The 18,073-nt window shown below is 36.7% G+C and overlaps 1 long non-coding RNA gene across 1 annotated transcript in view; it reads left to right on the forward strand.

The window, feature by feature from the left end:
• The window catches only part of LOC144980748 (uncharacterized), a 33,203-nt gene extending 15,130 nt beyond the window's left edge, over window positions 1-18,073 (forward strand). The window contains exons 2-5 of the long non-coding RNA XR_013646947.1: window positions 3,891-4,091; window positions 10,788-10,917; window positions 11,793-11,897; window positions 15,991-18,073. This is a non-coding gene — a long non-coding RNA (uncharacterized LOC144980748). The remainder of the gene's footprint in view (window positions 1-3,890; window positions 4,092-10,787; window positions 10,918-11,792; window positions 11,898-15,990) is intronic.

An 18,073-nucleotide genomic window follows, 5' to 3' on the forward strand; every position in this document is an offset into this window, starting at 1 on the left:
CTGTTTTGTCGACTACAAAAAAGCTTTTGATAGAGTACGCCACGAAGAAATACTAAAACAACTGCACTCCATTGGCGCTGATGAGAAAGACCTCAGACTCATGCAAACATTATACTACACCCAGCAGGCATCTATCAAAATCGGAAACTCTACAGGAAATTCCATTCCTATTAAGAAAGGAGTCCGTCAAGGGTGTGTTGCCTCACCAGATCTGTTTAATCTATACCAAGAAACAATCATGAGGGGCATAAATAATATGGAGGGAATAAAAGTGGGAGGTCACAACATAAATAATATAAGATACGCAGACGATACGGTACTCATTGCAACATCAGAAATCCAACTTCAAAAGATTGTTGACAAAGTGGTAGTAGATAGTGAAGCCAAGGAATGGAAGTGAATATCACCAAAACGGAATGCATGGTAATACAGAAAAACCCCGAAAACAACAACACCTGCAATATAACGATTCACGGCGAGCAACTTACCAACGTAGAAAGTTTTAAATACCTAGGTTCAATAGTGACAACAGATGGAAGATGTAACCGAGACATACGAGCAAGAATAACTCAAGCCAAACAGGCCTTCATGGACCTGGGAAACATTTTGAAAAACAAACAGATGTCGTTCGGGATTAGATTCCGAGTCTTGAAGTGTTACGTGTGGCCAATCTTGTTATACGGATGCGAAAGCTGGACTACAAATGCAGAAACACAAAAGAACATTGAAGCTTTTGAAATGTGGTGCTTGAGAAGGATGCAGAGAATATCGTATACTGCACACAAAACGAACGAAGAAGTGCTAAAACAAACATACCAACAAAGGAAACTAATGCCCTTAATAGTGGATCGACAACTATCCTTTTTCGGACACATAGTAAGGAAAGATAAGAATGAATACCTGGCAAGTTGTGGAAAAATACCTGGTAAACGCGCCCGGGGGAGACAAAGAAAAACACTCATAGACCAACTGAAGGGCTTCACCAGCCTAACAATCCAGGAGCTGTTTGAAAAGGCAAGAGACAGGGAGGAATGGAGAGAGATAATTCATGCAGTATCCGAAGCCTGGACCAGGCATGGAACCTAGAAGAAGAAGAAGATAGCATAATGTGACGTATTGTGGATGACCATTGACCGTAAGGTCCACACCACACCCATTCTAAGCCTTGACCACACGACAACTGACCGCCATTCTGACCAATAAATACTTTCAGGGTAGGTAATTCAGATACGGTCAGTAGTCACGCTTCAGCTGTTTCCGCTAAATAAATAAAAGGAATGAGTGGTCACAAAACTGTGACCTTTCACAACTAAACGGTGTTATGATGTTATTATTATGTCGACGTGATTTCAATGCTGAAAATTGAATTTAATATTAAAAATTTTATAACTATCTATCTATCTATCTATCTATATATATATATATATATATATATATATATATATATATAAAATATTTGTGTGTGTGTGTGTGTGTGTGTGTGTGTGTATTGTATTGAGGGCATCGAAACATATGTCTCGGCCATAAATGTGTGAGTGACTTTATTTATATTGTATATTAGCTCTAACAAACATTATCGAACACTCTCGTCCCAATACTCATATATATAATATATATATATATATATATATATATATATATATATATATATATATATATATATATATATATATATATATACAGTGTGTCCATAAAGTCTGGACACATAGGATAGTTGATAATTTTTGGTATATAATTAAAATTAAGTTTTATTTTCACTATTTAATATATTCAAATAACATCTTCAATATCAGCGCCATCATCCGCAATGCAAATGTCAATGCGTTTCACAAACTTTGCATGAATTATATATGAGTGTTGGTGGGTACTCGTAGGTACGAAAGTGCTCGATAATGATGGTTAGAGCTAATATAGAATACAAATTGTCACTCACATTATATGGCCGAGACGTTCGTTTCTGTGGGCTTATTCCACGTCCTCAGTCGTTTCATGGAGTAGTCTACGGCTTTTTTCTTCAATGTTGTCATGTTGTGAGTGGCGTGTTTGCTACTGATACCGAGAGTGCTCAACTGTTACGCCGACTGAGAACGTGGAATAATCCCACAGAAACGAACGTCTCGGCCATATAATGTGAGTGACAATTTGTAGTCTATATATATATATATATATATATATATATATATATATATATATATATATATATGTATATATATATATATATATATGTGTGTGTGTGTATGTGTGTGTATGTGCATATATGTGTGTTTACGTGTGCCTGTGTGTATGTATATATACATATTAAAAAATATAAGTTCAACTACCCACCTCTTTGTTTGCCTTGAGCAAGTCACTTCGCTCTAGCTCACTTTGCGGCGCTGCACTGCGGCTGACGCCTGGTTTAATCCAGTCTTTCCTTGGAATAGACCCTAAAGACAAAATTCCCCTCGGGGATGAATAAAGGGAGTTTTATTTAATTTTTTTAAAATTGTTATACATACATAACACATAAACACTCATATATGTACATACACACACACACACACACACACACACAAACTCAGAGAGAGAGAGAGAGAGAAAGAGAGAGAGAGAGAGAGAGAGAGAGAGAGAGAGAGAGAGAGAGAGAGAGAGAGAGAGAGAGAGAGAGTGAGATGCGACATCCCTGTAAAATCTTACACATATTTTTTTTTCCATCTTATTTTACAGGATTCACTGGGCACTGGATAAGGAATTACACGAAACATTCTTCTGCTGCTGATGTTATAATATCGGATTTGGTTTTGTTGGGGGTCGGGGGTCCTTAATAGCTCACTTTGTAGTGCACTTGCCGATGCAATTTTAACCCCCTCCTTACCAACTATAGGAAAATCGTCACATTCGTTACGATACAACCAACCTTTTTCTTATTCAAATTTCTTTTGTACTTCATAAAATATAAAGAAAATCATCAGTGTGTTGTAGCGTATGTTTTGCTAAAGAAATTATGCATTGCAATTTTACTGCTATTATTTCTGACTGATAAGAAAATCTATTTTGTGTTAGTTGGGTGTGAGGTTTTGGGGAAAATCCTGAAAATTGCTGGTAAGGAGAGGGTTAAAACAAAATATTTAACTCAATTAATAAATTAATAGAAATCCTGGAAAAACATAGATATATAAGTAAAATAACCACAACGCCGTCAACCGGCCGTTGATTTGGTTATTTTAGTAATGAATTTATGTTTTCATTGTTTGTTTTTTTTAATCATTGGCTGAAGAAGAGTTTTGAGGACGAAACGTCCCGTGTTTGGTATTTTGTTGTTTCTTGAAGTTGTTTTGAATGAATGAATGTATATAGCGCCTAGATCCACAATGAGCTCAGAGGCGCTTTACAATGCAAATAAAACACAATAATAAATTGATAAATTAAGCATAAAATCTATCATATTGGAATAGCATCAATCAATTTATAATTTAATTACCACGCACTGTGTTACAAAATGAAAATTTAGGATATCTATAACATGTAGGCCTAATAGAAATGTTAAACATCAAACGATTTTCTAAAGAGATATGTTTTAACTTTTAAAGTTTTATTCATTTTTGTTTACATCTCGTATTAACGCTCTCCTTATCAGCAATTTTCAGGATTTTCCTCAATACTTCACACCCAACTAACACAAAAATAGTTTTTTTTATCACTCAAATACAAATAGCAGTAAGTTCTCGCGATAAATAATATCTTTAACAAAACATGCTCTGCACACTGTTCATTGTCTTTAAATTTTATGATGTACAAAAGAAATTTGAATAAGAAAAATGTTGGTTGTATCGTAACGAATGTGACAATTTTCCTATATTTGGTAAGGAGAGGGTTAAAGAGAAATAATATTTTATATATTATTATTATAGAATCTAATTTTAGACATTCTTCTCTAGTTTCGAGAAAAGAAATAATTTGTTCTAACTGGATTAACTAGTGATTCTCATTATTCTTGTGTGTGTGTGTGGATGTTCAGTGGATAACGCACCATCATGTACAGTTCCGTGGTTAACATCAACCCGGGTTCAAAACCCATATCACCGACAGCGACTGAAGCGCCTACGGATCTGGTGAGTACAAATACATAATTGAATGAATAGAATATTGTGATAAAGGAATAAATAGTTATGACCATGAGGGAAGGGAGGAAATATAACTAAATAATGAATGAATGAATGAATGAATGAATGAATGAATGTATAAATGAATAAATGTATGAATGAATGAATGAATGAATGAATGAATGAATGAATCCCATAGGGGAAATTTGTCACTAGGTCTAGGGTCTATTCCAAGGGAAGACTTGAATAACCCGGGCGTCAGTCGCAGTGCAGCGCCGCAAATTGAGACAGTGCGAGGTGACTTGCTCAAGGCCATACAGTGTAGTGGCGCGTGATCGAACTCGGTACGTTCTGGGTTCGAAGCAAAGATCGTACCGCTTAGCCACGATGAATGAATGAATGAAATATAGATAGTATGCGCTTGGCCAAGGAGTTCACAACATTGCCATCCGGAAGTATAACGGACCAAAACTGTGTGTAACCATGAACTTTTATAGTCTGGTTAATACAGTTTAGTGAGAACAACTCACAAACGCGGATGGCAAAAACAATAACAAAGGCCTGAGTGACGTCATCTTCGTTCTATCTATAAACATTGCTCAGAGCGCTCTGTCCAATCAGGAACAAACTAGTAAATACAAGACTCTTCAAAATTAACAGATTGATAGTTAAATGATTGGTTCCAATCTGTCTGAGTGACCTTGTGACGTTCTATCAATAATTGAATTATCCATTTGGTAAAGTTAGATTGTATTGCTACTTAAATGACAATATATATATATAAAGTTGGTTAGAGCTAGTATAAAATATAAATGGAGTAACTCATATACGGACGTAATATGCCGATTGACGACGTGGATGGAAACCACAGAAACATGTGTTTCGGCCATATAGGGAATGAGATTAGCGGAAGAGAGGCGTCCCTTGAGTGGACGTCACCCATAGTCTGTGACGTCACCGGCGGAAAAGTTTTTAGAGAGAGAACGTCATGTTGGTTGTGCGCATGCGTCTCTCGTCCTCGCTTCCGGTGAAAGCGGCTTGAGACACTTCAAAACCAAATTGATGTTCTCTCTGTAAGGTGACGTCCAATCAAGGGACGCTGCTCTTCCGCTAATCTCATTCCTTATAAGTGAGTGACTCCATTTATATATATATATATATATATATATATATATATATATATATATATATATATATATATATATATATATATATATAAAGAAAATATAGCATCAGTAATAATATCGTGTATCTTCTGCCAACGCCCCTGTTTTTTTTTTTTTCTTTCTTTTAAAAGGGATTCATATCTCCGTTCTTTGGAAATTATCATCACAACTTATAATAAATATCCGATGTTTTGGAGAAAAAAAATTATCATATAGGGCGTTGTTTGTCTCGCATCTCCGACGTGATCTTCGAACCATTAATCAGTTCAATGAAACGTATTTAAAAATTTGGCCAGAAAGCTATTCCTTCAAATATCGATTGATTTAAATGACATTCATCATGGCAAAAACTCTAAAACCTGGGACTTCGTCGAAGTCTTCCTTAAAGGCCCAGGCTTGAACGATTTGTCAAGATGAGGGTAATTTAAATCGATTGATATTTGAAGGACGAGTTTTTTGGCCAATTTTTGAAATAGGTTTTATATTTCTCCAGAGTACTGCAGTTAGCTGGCTAATTATTATACAGTGTCACTATTATTTATATATTATATATTTATATTATATTATTATTTATAATTATATTTATATTAATTATTATCACAAATCTGGTGTCCGTAGTGTGTGTGTGTGTGTGTGTGTGTGTGTGTGTGTGTGTGTGTGTGTGCAATGTGCAGTTTGCATCCACTTGAGTGTGCAGTCAGCCCAGAAATCGTTGTGTGTTTTGCGTGTCTGCTGAAAGGGAGAAACGCTATTTATTTATTTGTATATTGGTGCTATGCAATTAGGTAAAATATTCACAACATCCACCAGCCGAATATTAAGTGTCAATGCAACACAAAAGACTACGTGTAAACTTGAACGTTTATAGCCTTGATTGATATAGATGTTATTGTGCGCTTGGCTAAGATACTCACAACATTGCCATCCGGAAATATAACTGACCAACACCCAAAACTATGTGTAACCTTGAACGTTTATAGTCTGGTTAACACAATTTAGTGAGAATTACTCATAAAAATGGATGGCAAAAAAACAATAACAAAGACATGAGTGACGTCAACTTCGTTCTTTCTATATGTAGCCTTGTCTGATTGATGCAATTTAGTGAGAACTAATCACCAAAATGGTTGTCTAAAAACAATAAGAAAGAACTGAGTAACGCCATTGTTGTGCGTTCTTTTCAACGATTCGTGTTGTAATCTACAGCTATGTGGTCTAGTGGTATGACACTCGCTTTCGGATCGGAAGGTCCTGGGTTCGAGCCTCGCGCTCGGCGCATAGTTGAGTCCTTGGAAAAGGCCCTTTACTCACATTCTCTTACCGTACTCAAGTGTAAAATGAGTACCTGGCGTTAACAGAGTTGTCTTTGTCCGAAAAATTACAATATCGCCTAACAGGCGTCTTGTCCCGTCCTATATGTTAAATGTTGCTATTGGTTAGGGACCCCTTGTAAAGCGCTTTGAGCACATTTAGTGGATATTGCGCTATATAAAGCTCAATTTAGAAATTTAGAATTTAGAATCTGAATGACGGTGAACAACCTCCTAAAAGAGGTATTCTATCGTATCAAAAACTGAACGAGTGTGTATGAAAGGTGCCAGACAAAGCAAGAGAGAAAAATACAAGAAAAAAGAACATCCCAAAAAATCAGTCAACCTTGACTGGGGATCGAACCCGAGACCTTCTGCTTTGTCTGGACATCCCAATTAATCCCAATCAACGTCAACTTGACTGGGGATCGATTACCTGAGACCTCTGCCTTTTTTTTTCTAGGCAGCCTTCATGCACTACACGACGTTGTTCAGAGAGAGAAGAGAGAGAGGACCAAGAGTAGAGAAAAGAGAGAGAGAGAGAGAGAGAGAGAGAGAGAGAGAGAGAGAGAGAGAGAGAGAGAGAGAGAGAGAGAGAGGGGGGGGGGGGGGTTCGTGTGAGATAAAGGAAGAATGGTGGCCCCCGGGGAACAAGAATGAAATGGCTATTAACGGATTATAGAGGAGCGGCCAGTTCGTGGAACCTACTTTGGCTGAAAATGGAAGTACTGGCATTCTAGGACGAAACAATTTATTTGGTTTTCAAAAAAATCATTTTTGGCCAGAAAAATAATATATTTTGGATTTAAAACTTGATAGAATTAAGATGTTCCAGTAACGTGTACTAGATGCTGTTTTCAATACAAGATTTTCTTTTAAAATACTTTGGCTTGATTAAGACAGTTTGACCAATTTGGCGCTTTTTACATTTGGTTGAAAGTAATATTATGGCCAAGTTGTAAAATTGAACGCATTTTTTTTGGAGTTGATGTGCTTCAACGTTTGGTGGGGGTGGGAAGGGGGGTGGGGATGGGGGGGGGGGGGGGGGGTGTAAGAGGGGGATTATTGGCATAAAAGCGAAAGGTATGCTGTGAATTCTAGAGTTTTATGAATGTTGTGGTTAAGGGATAACGGGTAGCAAACGACACAGGGTACGGAATTGACACACGATATACACACACATAATATACACACTTACACACACGACACGGAGATATAATCACTATAATAGATAGAACGAAGTTGACGTCACTCAGGTCTTTATTATTATTATTATTATTATTATTATTATTATTATTATTATTATTATTATTATTATTATTATTATTATTATTATTATTTTACGATCACCGGCTTCAGGCAGCCCCAACCGTTTTCTACTTATGAGTATGATCAACGAGTATATAGATAGTATGCAGATGACGTCACTCAGGCCTTTGTTATTGCTTTTGCCATCCGCGTTTGTGAATTGTTCTCACTAAACTGTATTAACCAGACTATAAAAGTTCATGGTTACACAGAGTTTGTGTGTTGGTCCGTTATACTTCCGGATGGCAATGTTGTGAACTCCTTGGCCAAGCGCATTCTATCTATAGATAGTATGCGCTTGGCTAAGAAACTCATAACATTGCCATCCGGCAGTATAACCGACCAACACACAAAACTGTGTATCCATGAACGTTGATAGTCGGGTTAAAACAGTTCAGTGAGCATTACTCATAAACGCGGATGGCAGAAAACAATAATAAAGACCTGAGTGACGTCATCTTCGAACTATCTATAGATAGAACGAAGTTGGCGTCACTCAGGTCTTTGTTATTGTTTTTTGCCATCCCTGTTTATAATACATTGTGACTTACTCTTAATATAAGGGCATTATAGGAACATTCGGCCCATTGTAAAGTTTATTTAAAGTCCATTTTACTGATATGATATAATGTGGCCTACTGTTATGACACTCGCTTTTGGCTTGAAAGGTCCTGGGTTCGAGCCTCCCTGGGCGTTTCGTTGTGTCCTTGGAAAAAGGCTCTTTACTCACATACTCTCACCGTACTCAGGTGTATAATGAGTACCTGGCCGTTAACAGCGTTGTCTGTGTCCGAAAATATTGTAATATCGCCTAACAGGCCTCATGTCCCGTCCTACATGTTACGTGCTGCTGTTGGCCAGGGAATCCTTTTATAGCGCTTTGAGCACGTTTAGTGGATATTGCGCTTTATAAGAATAGTTCTATATGATATGATATGATATGATATAGGTAATTTGAAGTTGACGTAACTCAAGACTTTGTTATTGCTGTTTGCCATCCACGTTTATGAGTAATTCTCACTAAACTATTAATTAACCAGACTATAAAGGTTACTCATCGTTTTGTGTGTTTGCCCGTTATACTTCCGGGTGGCTTCTTTCTTTGTGTTGTGAGATTTTTAACCAAGCACATACTATCTATATGTAAAAAGACGTCTTTTGTCGGTCTATCTTTGTATGGCTTATCTGTGTGTTATCACGAATGGTCTGCTAAATACAAACCCGAGTTCAATGAAGATCTGACAATATAATCTGTATTATGCCATCATTGTTGATAGATTGTGTTGGATTTACACTGCTGAAGAGACCGTTAGAAAATGATAAGCTATTCTATTTTTAGTAGCACCATGCCAATGAAGCAGGGCCTTCTCGCAATGAAGCCACTGGAGTATCCGAGACTATGACGATGAGATCGTAGCCATCGTTAACATAATATAGCCTGGCACTAGAACCGTCGCCATCGTTATGTTAGAGCCTGATACCAAAATCCAAAAGGATTGGCAGTTTGACGGCATTATTTGGTTTTTGCACCGCTTAGTGAGTTGTCGTTAGTAGAGCTCATGGAAACAACTGGTCCCATTGGTTGAACTATTGAATACAACTCACGATTTGTTTTCTTTTGTGGCAAAAGACTGGCATTTTGATGTCATATTTTGGTCAGTATCAGGCCATAACTTTACGAAGGCCACGATAGTATGTGCTTGGCTAAGAAGCTCATAACATTGCCATCCTGAAGTATAACGGACCAACACACAAAACTGTGTGTATCCATGAACGTTTATAGTCTGGGTAATACAGTTCAGTGAGCATTACTCATAAACGTGGATGGCAAAAAACAATAACAAAGACCTGAGTGACGTCATCTTCGAACTATCTAAGTTTGACATTATTTTCAAGGTTTTTGCACCGCCTAGTGATTTGTCGTCTGTATCTCGAGCTCAAGGAAACAAGTGATTCCATCAGTTGGACTATTGATACAACTCACGATTTGTTTTCTCTTGCGCCAAAGAATTGTCTTTCGACGTCATTTTTAGGTCAGTGTCAGGCTAAAGATAGTATGAAGTTGACGTCACTCAGGTCTTTGTTATTGTTTTTTGAAATCCACGTTTATGAGAAATTCTTACTTAACTGGATTAACCAGACTATAAAAGTTCATGGATACACACAGTTTTGTGTGTTGTTCCGTTATATTTCCGGATGGCAAGGTTTTGAAGTTCTCAGCCAAGCGCATACTATCTATAGATAGTATGCAGATGACGTCACTCAGGCCTTTGTTATGGTTTTTGCCTTCCGCGTTTATAATGTTCACTGAACTGTATTAACGCGCCTATAAACGTTCATGGATACACACAGTTTTGTGTGTTGGTCCGTTATACTTCCGGATGGCAATGTTATGAGCTTCTTAGCCAAGCGCATACTATCTATAAGTTAACGATGGCGACGGGTCGAGCACGATTTTCAAGTAAACTATAGATAGTACCCGCTTGCCTAAGAAGCTCACAACTGCTGAAATATAAAGTCCCAATACACAAAACTATGTGTAACCTTAAAAGTTTATAGTCTGGTTAATACAGCTTAGTGAGAATTACTCATAAACGTGGATGACAAAAAGCAACAACAAAGACCCGAATGACGTCAACTTCATTCTATCTATATCAACGTAATCAACCGGTGATCGATCTTGGTCACTTTGCATGTGAAGCAAGTGCTCTACCAACTGAGCTATCGGGACCCCCATTTCCTATAGATAGTATGCGGTTAAACAGCTGATCGGAGTGGAAGTTTACTTCCGGCTGGCAGAAAGCAATGGAAGACAATGGCGTAGAATAGTAAAATATTAGTTTCTGTCGATAATCTTCCGTATTTTTCTGGTTCTAGACATAAATATATATATATTTTTTAAATTCCCGTTAATGATGTAGACCCCTATGCCATTTGTGAACACGACTGGTGCCATAATCTTTAGGAACTACAGCCAGTCTCATCGTTTGATGTAGCGAACTACCTCGTCACGACCACAAGTTTCTGTCTACACGGTCTACACATTTCACGGTAAGTCTGTATTATTTAATCGTTTCCCTATGCTATACCTATACTATGTTACACCATCCACGGCTAATTGTAAGATTTATTCTCAAAAAATCACAGAAGACAGATATGTCGAACCTGACACGGGAATATTAATATGATATGACCTGCTTCACGAGTCGTGATCATCTTAGTCTTAGTCTTAGTAAGTTTAGTCTAAGTTAAGTCTCTAAGTAGTGGATCAATGAGTCTTTGTGGTTACATTCAAATTTCAACTATTTTGCCTTTAAGGTGATGAATTCCTCCGAATTCACCAAAGATTATAAATAATAATTTAAATTAAAAACACCAGGGCAGGCAATGACTATGAAATCAATGTGGTCCCGAGTCCAAATCTAAACTGATTAATACAGTAACAAAACATCATGCCCATATGATTGTTTTAAAAGCCCCACCCCATTCCAAGGGACTGAGCTTGATCCCGAGTGAATATTTTTTTTCTAATCCCACTCCCCTTGTCAATCCAGCAGTGATTGGGTAGCTGAGTCTGTTAGATCTAGCGGAAAGTACTTTGACATAGACTAGAGCCCTATCTAAAGGGTAGCAATTGCTATGGTCCGTTTCGCCCTTTTCAAACCAGGTTAAACTTCGGCTCCATTGAATGACTACTTTTTATTCGATATTTTACTCAATCCCCAAACTATATAATTTTTAGCCCCACGGCTGATGTTGAGGTATGGAATTGTGTCTCTCTGAATAATTCTAATAACCTTGCAGATGAGTACTCCACATTTCACAGCAAATTTAATTCACTGTTGTTAACTAAGTGTGATAACAACAGTTTTTATCCTCTAGTTTCAATTAATAATATTACCACCATTGCCACAATTTTTTTTCAGGCTTACAGGGGACTGACTACTTATAATCAGGCCTACAATGGATGGGTGACGGATGTAAAATGGTTTAAGCCTCCTAGCTGTGGGAAAGTGGTACTAGCTGCTAAGGTAAACCCCCCCCCCCCCCCCCCCCTCGTTTAATCTCACTTCTATGATTATTATTACTGCTATTACATATTATTATTTTGATTTCTACATTTATTTATATTACTCCATGCAGGATTGATAATACGATATAGAGGTTTTTAACACATGGCTATATTCATTACAATGAATTTTCTTGAACTAGAATATGAATAACTTAAAAAAAAAAAAGAAATAAGAAACTTCTTTAATAGGTTCAAGTTCTACTATGGGAGACTCAGTCGAGTCCTTGGAAAAGCCTCTTTACTCACATTTGCTCAGTCAGTGTGTTCGGACATAAACGTTTAAATGGTCTTGCGACTCATGGCAGTCCCGTTAACTCAGTTGGTAGAGCACCCATTTCACAATCAAAGAGACCGAGATATATCCTAGATGAAGTTAAGACCCCACCCCCTCCCCTTTCTTTTATTTTTGTACACCCAGCAGTAATTTGGCAATAGAAAAGCGCCCTATTCGAAGGGTAACAAGTTATTATTTTCACTCGATAGAAACTGGGATGAAATCTGGCTCTATAGACCTAATGGTTCTGATGGACTACTTTCGGTGCTTGCGACACTATTAGGTCATTTTCAGCACAATTAAAAGCTGTTGCGAAATACGTAGTAAGAAAAATGGGCTTGGATCAAATACGGAGCAGTAGATCAAAATTATTAATGTGCTTAGTTTTGAGATCGCCTAACAGTTCCATTCAGAGACGGAATACACTCAAATGTTTATGTTTGATTTAAGGGTTTTACTGCACTTGCGACACATTTCAGCACCAGTAAAAAGGAATAAAATGGGATTGTAAAAATTTCCAGATTTACAATTAAAAGCACACAAGAAAAGTAAGACAAAGAGGAACAAATGTAGATTCCAAGAGAATGCTATCAGTGTACTAAGTCTGATAACACCCAAAAGTCTCATCCTGACACAAGCACAGGTCCCCCCTAAGAGGAATACACTCAAACGTTCACGTATTATTTTTTTATTAGGCTTTTAACGAAATCGGGTCGAACGCCGAACCCGAACGCCGAACCCGAACGGATATAGCCTTCTCACGTGACCATGAACGAGATCTGGATAGTGAAGACTCTCAAGCGGTATGCAGCATCGGATCTAAGGTCACGTGATAGAGGATAGCTTGGGTTGCTGTTGGCTTGTGTTAGGGGAGGGGCAAGGTCAGTGTCATTCAATAGTATATAATTGTGCATGTGGCGCTCTATACAGAGAGAAAATTATAAATTGATTACGGGGGAAGGTGGGGGAGGGGGGGGGGGGGGGGGTTGACCCACAAACGATCGAGGTGTTGGGCTTCGGGTAGACCATGATACGAAATCAAAGAGAAAAGGCCGCTGGTACTTGGATGGTGGAAATGGTTGGGGGGGGGGGGGGGGGTAGTGACAATCAGCATGGGATGTATATATTAACATTAATAATATAGGCAATAGACGACCAGGGATGTGTATTGTTTGTATATGTTTGTGTGTGTGTGTGTGTGTGTGTGTGTGTGTGCGCGCGCGTGTGTGTGTGTGAAAGGGATTACACAAAAACACCTTTCTCTGTAGCTTCCAAATGATTACGTATACGATAAATTTGAAACCCACATTGTTTGAATCAGCTCACTAATTAATTCCTGAGCCTTGAGATGGTGACGCAACTATTACATACAAGACCTTGCAGTCGAGCCGGCAGGGCTTTTGGGTTACACAACCACTATTTACCCATCGGTCAGCGGTACTCTTTGATGTATACAACACTCACCGCCTTTACGCAAAGCCGCCTGCCCATAAATCAAGAGATGGTCTCCTAACTGTTCACAAGCGAACTGTCAAACGAGCAATCGATGATTGGATAAGAATCTCAAGATCTCATATAATAAGGTAAGTTTTGGAGAGGTGATATACCCCCACCCGTCATCGGACAGAACTTTCATTGCGTTATATCATATGAGCTCCGCCTCCTCTTTTTATTCCGGAGTGACGAGATTAGACGAGAGGACGCGAGAAAAAAAATGGTCACGTGTTGGGCAAGTCGTTCGTTAGGCGAGCTTCGGTGTCTAACTATAACTCCGTATTATATTATATTAAGTTACGTTATGCCTTTTGCGCAGCGATATCATAAGATATCGTCGCCTAGGCATTCCACGAAGGAATATAGATAACTCATCAAACAAGATGTCTGATGTCAACAGGAATCACCCATGTTGTCCAAGTGAGCAAATTGGGGGTTAATAATCTTGCTCAAGGAAAAAAAATGAAAGTGCCTGAAGCGGGGCTCGAACCTGGGTCATCCGGATCACAGTGCACTGCCTTAACCACTCGGCCACTTCGCCCCCCATATTATATATACACATATATATATATATATATATATATATATATATATATATATATATATATATATATATATATATATATATATATATATATATATATATATATATATATATATATATATAATATATATATATATATATATATATATATATTAATATATATATATATATATATATATATATATATATATATATATATATATATATCTTATATATATATAATTAAAAAAATTTACGCGAACTGATTTACAAGACAAAAAAATTTTTTTTCCCAAAACCAACAATATTCATTGGACTGTTTCTCTCTCAGCCAATGACTCCGGCAAGGGAAAGGACAAAACCAAGTAATCTCATTCCAAGACAAGGACATAAAGAAACTTGGAAAACAATATAAGGGATAGAGGACACAGCATGACCTCTTGCCACCATGGGAAGTCAAAGACCCCACCCAGTCTATTGTTTATAAAATGTTAATTATAAATTTACAAAATAAATTTACATCCATTTGTCACCCTCTCATCTAAGGACATGGAAAAAAAGCATGTAATCTTATTCCAAAACAAAGATAGAAAGCTACCGGAAAAAGGAATACAGACATAGGGGGGTGAAGAAAGCAATAATGACCTTGCCCACAATGGAAGGTCAATGACCCCACACCCAGGGTAGAAAAATGAGAACTCAGTCAAGCATTCACCATCAAATTGCAAAAGCAACGGATAAAACAAATTTTTAAAAAAGTCATTACAGTACTTTATTTTCTTTATTGTGCTCCAACTTCATGTTTAAATATACAATGGATTTCTATTTATTTGCCAATTCAAAAATATTATTAGGTTTTGAATATTATTGCAGAACATATAATATAGCAATGACTATCCGGCACAAATCTTTGGGCCTCTTTTTCGCTCACGAAGTGCCCGAATTCGCGTCAAAATATGGGACGAAGTCGTTTCGTATATGCTATTTAAAAAAAATTAATTACGACGTTGTTTATCTATGAATATGACTGAAAGTTGGCACTCTGTTAGAAAAAAGGTCATTTTATATTATGTCAAGCGACAAAACTCGTGCGATTACCAGAAGACCGTTAAAAATAGATTTTTACCCTTTGGAGTAAAATATTTCTAAAACTACCGGGCGTGGAGGTTTTGTCGCTGACAAGGTAATACATGAACATTTCTTCTTTTTGGTTGTAAAATTCCATATGAATATGACGAGTACTTTTCCCATATTTTACAAAACACCATCCTAATTTGCTCTTCAAGTTTCAATCTTTTAATCCACTTATTTCGCAAGATACAACCAAAGGTCGAAAAAAAAAATGCCGAAAAAGCGTCCCATATTTTCGCGTTTTTTTTCTTCTTGCGGGTCATCCAAATAAATGACACCTTTAAAACTGTATAACTTGTTTATTTATGAATGGATTTTCAAAATTCAAAAACATTTTTACTCAGTGGAGATAGGCTTGGATTTTAGACAAAAATTTTCTTCAAAAAGAGAAAAAAAAACATTTTTCATAGTCATTGCTATATAATAATGGTAACAGAAGTAATACTACTATTACTAGTAGTAATACTACAACTAGTACAATTTTTTCACAAACATTTCGGGCAAAAGTAAAAATGTTTAACACATGTATTAGTCTAATGAAAAGAATGAAAAGGATTACAAAGGTATATAAAATCAAGCATTATTGGAAAAGAATGAATAAAAAGTCTGACTGCTTTCTTTTCGTTTCAGGTTCGCCATTTCCAAAAATTGGGTTATAGTGGACTCCGTGTGTCGACAAGTAGGCTACTTTCTGCTCAGCATCAAGATGGGAACCTGAAATGTCTGTCTTCACAATCCTGTAAAAGAAATGCCAAAATTAAGTTAATACATAGAGCAAATAGTACATTATTGACCTACCACCTCTCGCGTCTATCGTGTCACTGGGAATTTTAATTTTAATATTTTAATATGTTTGAAAACAAAGAAAACTTAAGCCCCATTTCCTCAAATACGCAAGTCATTCATTTTACAGGTCAAAATAATTTTTTTTTAAAGTTTTTCTTTGACTTCAACTTCAAATGCCAATAGCGCCTGAACCTTATGATGAATTCCAAAATGGTTTGGCATATTTATGTGGAAATCTATTCTTTTTAAAAAATAGAGTTGTGGATCACCATTGCTCCGTACAGCAAATGTTAAATATTTATCATCGAGCACAAAATGACTGGCAAACCTAAAAATTCTAAAACTATTTATTTACAAACTCTACAAGTAACACGCAAATATTTTAAAAACTGAATGTAATTCTATCACCTGTGGAATCAAACTATGTATGCTCAGAAAATCTGTTGTACTGTAATGTTCGGGCAATTATTGGCCTTCGCCAAAAAAAGAAAAAAAATAAGAACTGTATTTCCTACACCAGTATACAAAAAACACACATATATGTTTTCTCTACACGGGAAATTCCATTGAGTGTTACAAGCGCTGCACCTAACCATCAACTTCTTGTAGATACCGCTAGCTATAACCAATAAAAATGGACAAACTTAGCCCATAATATTTTACATTTCTGGGAATGTTTGTTTTTTCTTTTATGCCATATAATTTATTATTTTTTTTTATTTAATTTGTTGCCAGCGTGTGTATTTTGTACATACATAGGGAATACATGCTTCTGTAAAAAAACGTTTGATTGGCCATTCTGCTGATTTGTGCAGATTGCCTTTTACCACAATGAAATGACAATTGGCTTGTAAAAATAACATATAGACTATAATATTAATATATTCATTTAGCTTAAACGGCATAATTTAAGGTTAATAAAACATTTCCTCCCAGATCTTAATAATTGAGGAATAAATCAATATGGGTGAACTCATTTAATTCTATCTATCTCATCATAAGAACACTTTGTCACTACGTTGTGTGGCCTTGAGCAAGTCACCTCAGCCCTAGCTCAGTTTGTGGCGCTGTGTTGCGGCAATGGCTGGGTTATTTCAGTCTCCCTGTAGAATAGACTCCAAAGACAAATGTTCCCTTGAGGTGAATAAAGAGAATCTGTATTTTTAAAATTTGTTACGCTATAGTCAAAGACAAAAACCTTCAGGATTTTCTAATTTTGTATGAACTATCCTAAAAGGCAACCTATCCATAGCATAGAAGGACATGCTCACAATAGTATTCATTTCATTGCCCTCAAATTTAATGGATCTTCCTCTTTTAATAATTGTCATTGCCCATTCATTCAATAAAACAAAATTAATCAACATAATAAAGACAAAGCTTTTGATTCAAATGAAGTGATGGTTTTTGTTCAGTCATTTATATCTCTGAAGTTAAAAGTCTTAAAACTCAACCATGTAAGCTTTTGTACAGTCTGGTTATTTGAAAAAAAACTTCTCTTGATGTCAGTTCTTGCACCAACAATTTGGACAAACTTTTGACTTCATTACTGGCTCACCAGACAGGCATTCCTTACATACCTTATGAGCAAATGAAGTCACTTGATATGTGCTCTATTCCCCTTTGTCTTATTACATTCCTCATAGTCATAGATTTGTATCTTAACTTTGCAATATGAAATATGATTTTGTGCCCTTTGTCTATTGTTATGTGCATAGATCTACAATCTTTTCACTCTCTATTCAACTTCCTTTCAACTGGCAATGCAATGACCTTAAAGTGTAATGAACGGCACAAACGTTGCTAATCTCACTTTTTACCCCCAAAAAATTGCTTGATTTGGACCTATTAAATTTCCTGAGAGTGAGATCTGCTTTTATTTTTATATAGCGCATGCAATATCCACCCAAAGCACTCTACAAGATGT

The sequence above is a fragment of the Berghia stephanieae genome, chromosome 10, assembly GCF_034508935.2.
Source record: "Berghia stephanieae isolate SIO BIC M18660-M18661 chromosome 10, UCSD_Bste_1.3, whole genome shotgun sequence".
NCBI lineage: Eukaryota > Metazoa > Mollusca > Gastropoda > Nudibranchia > Aeolidiidae > Berghia > Berghia stephanieae.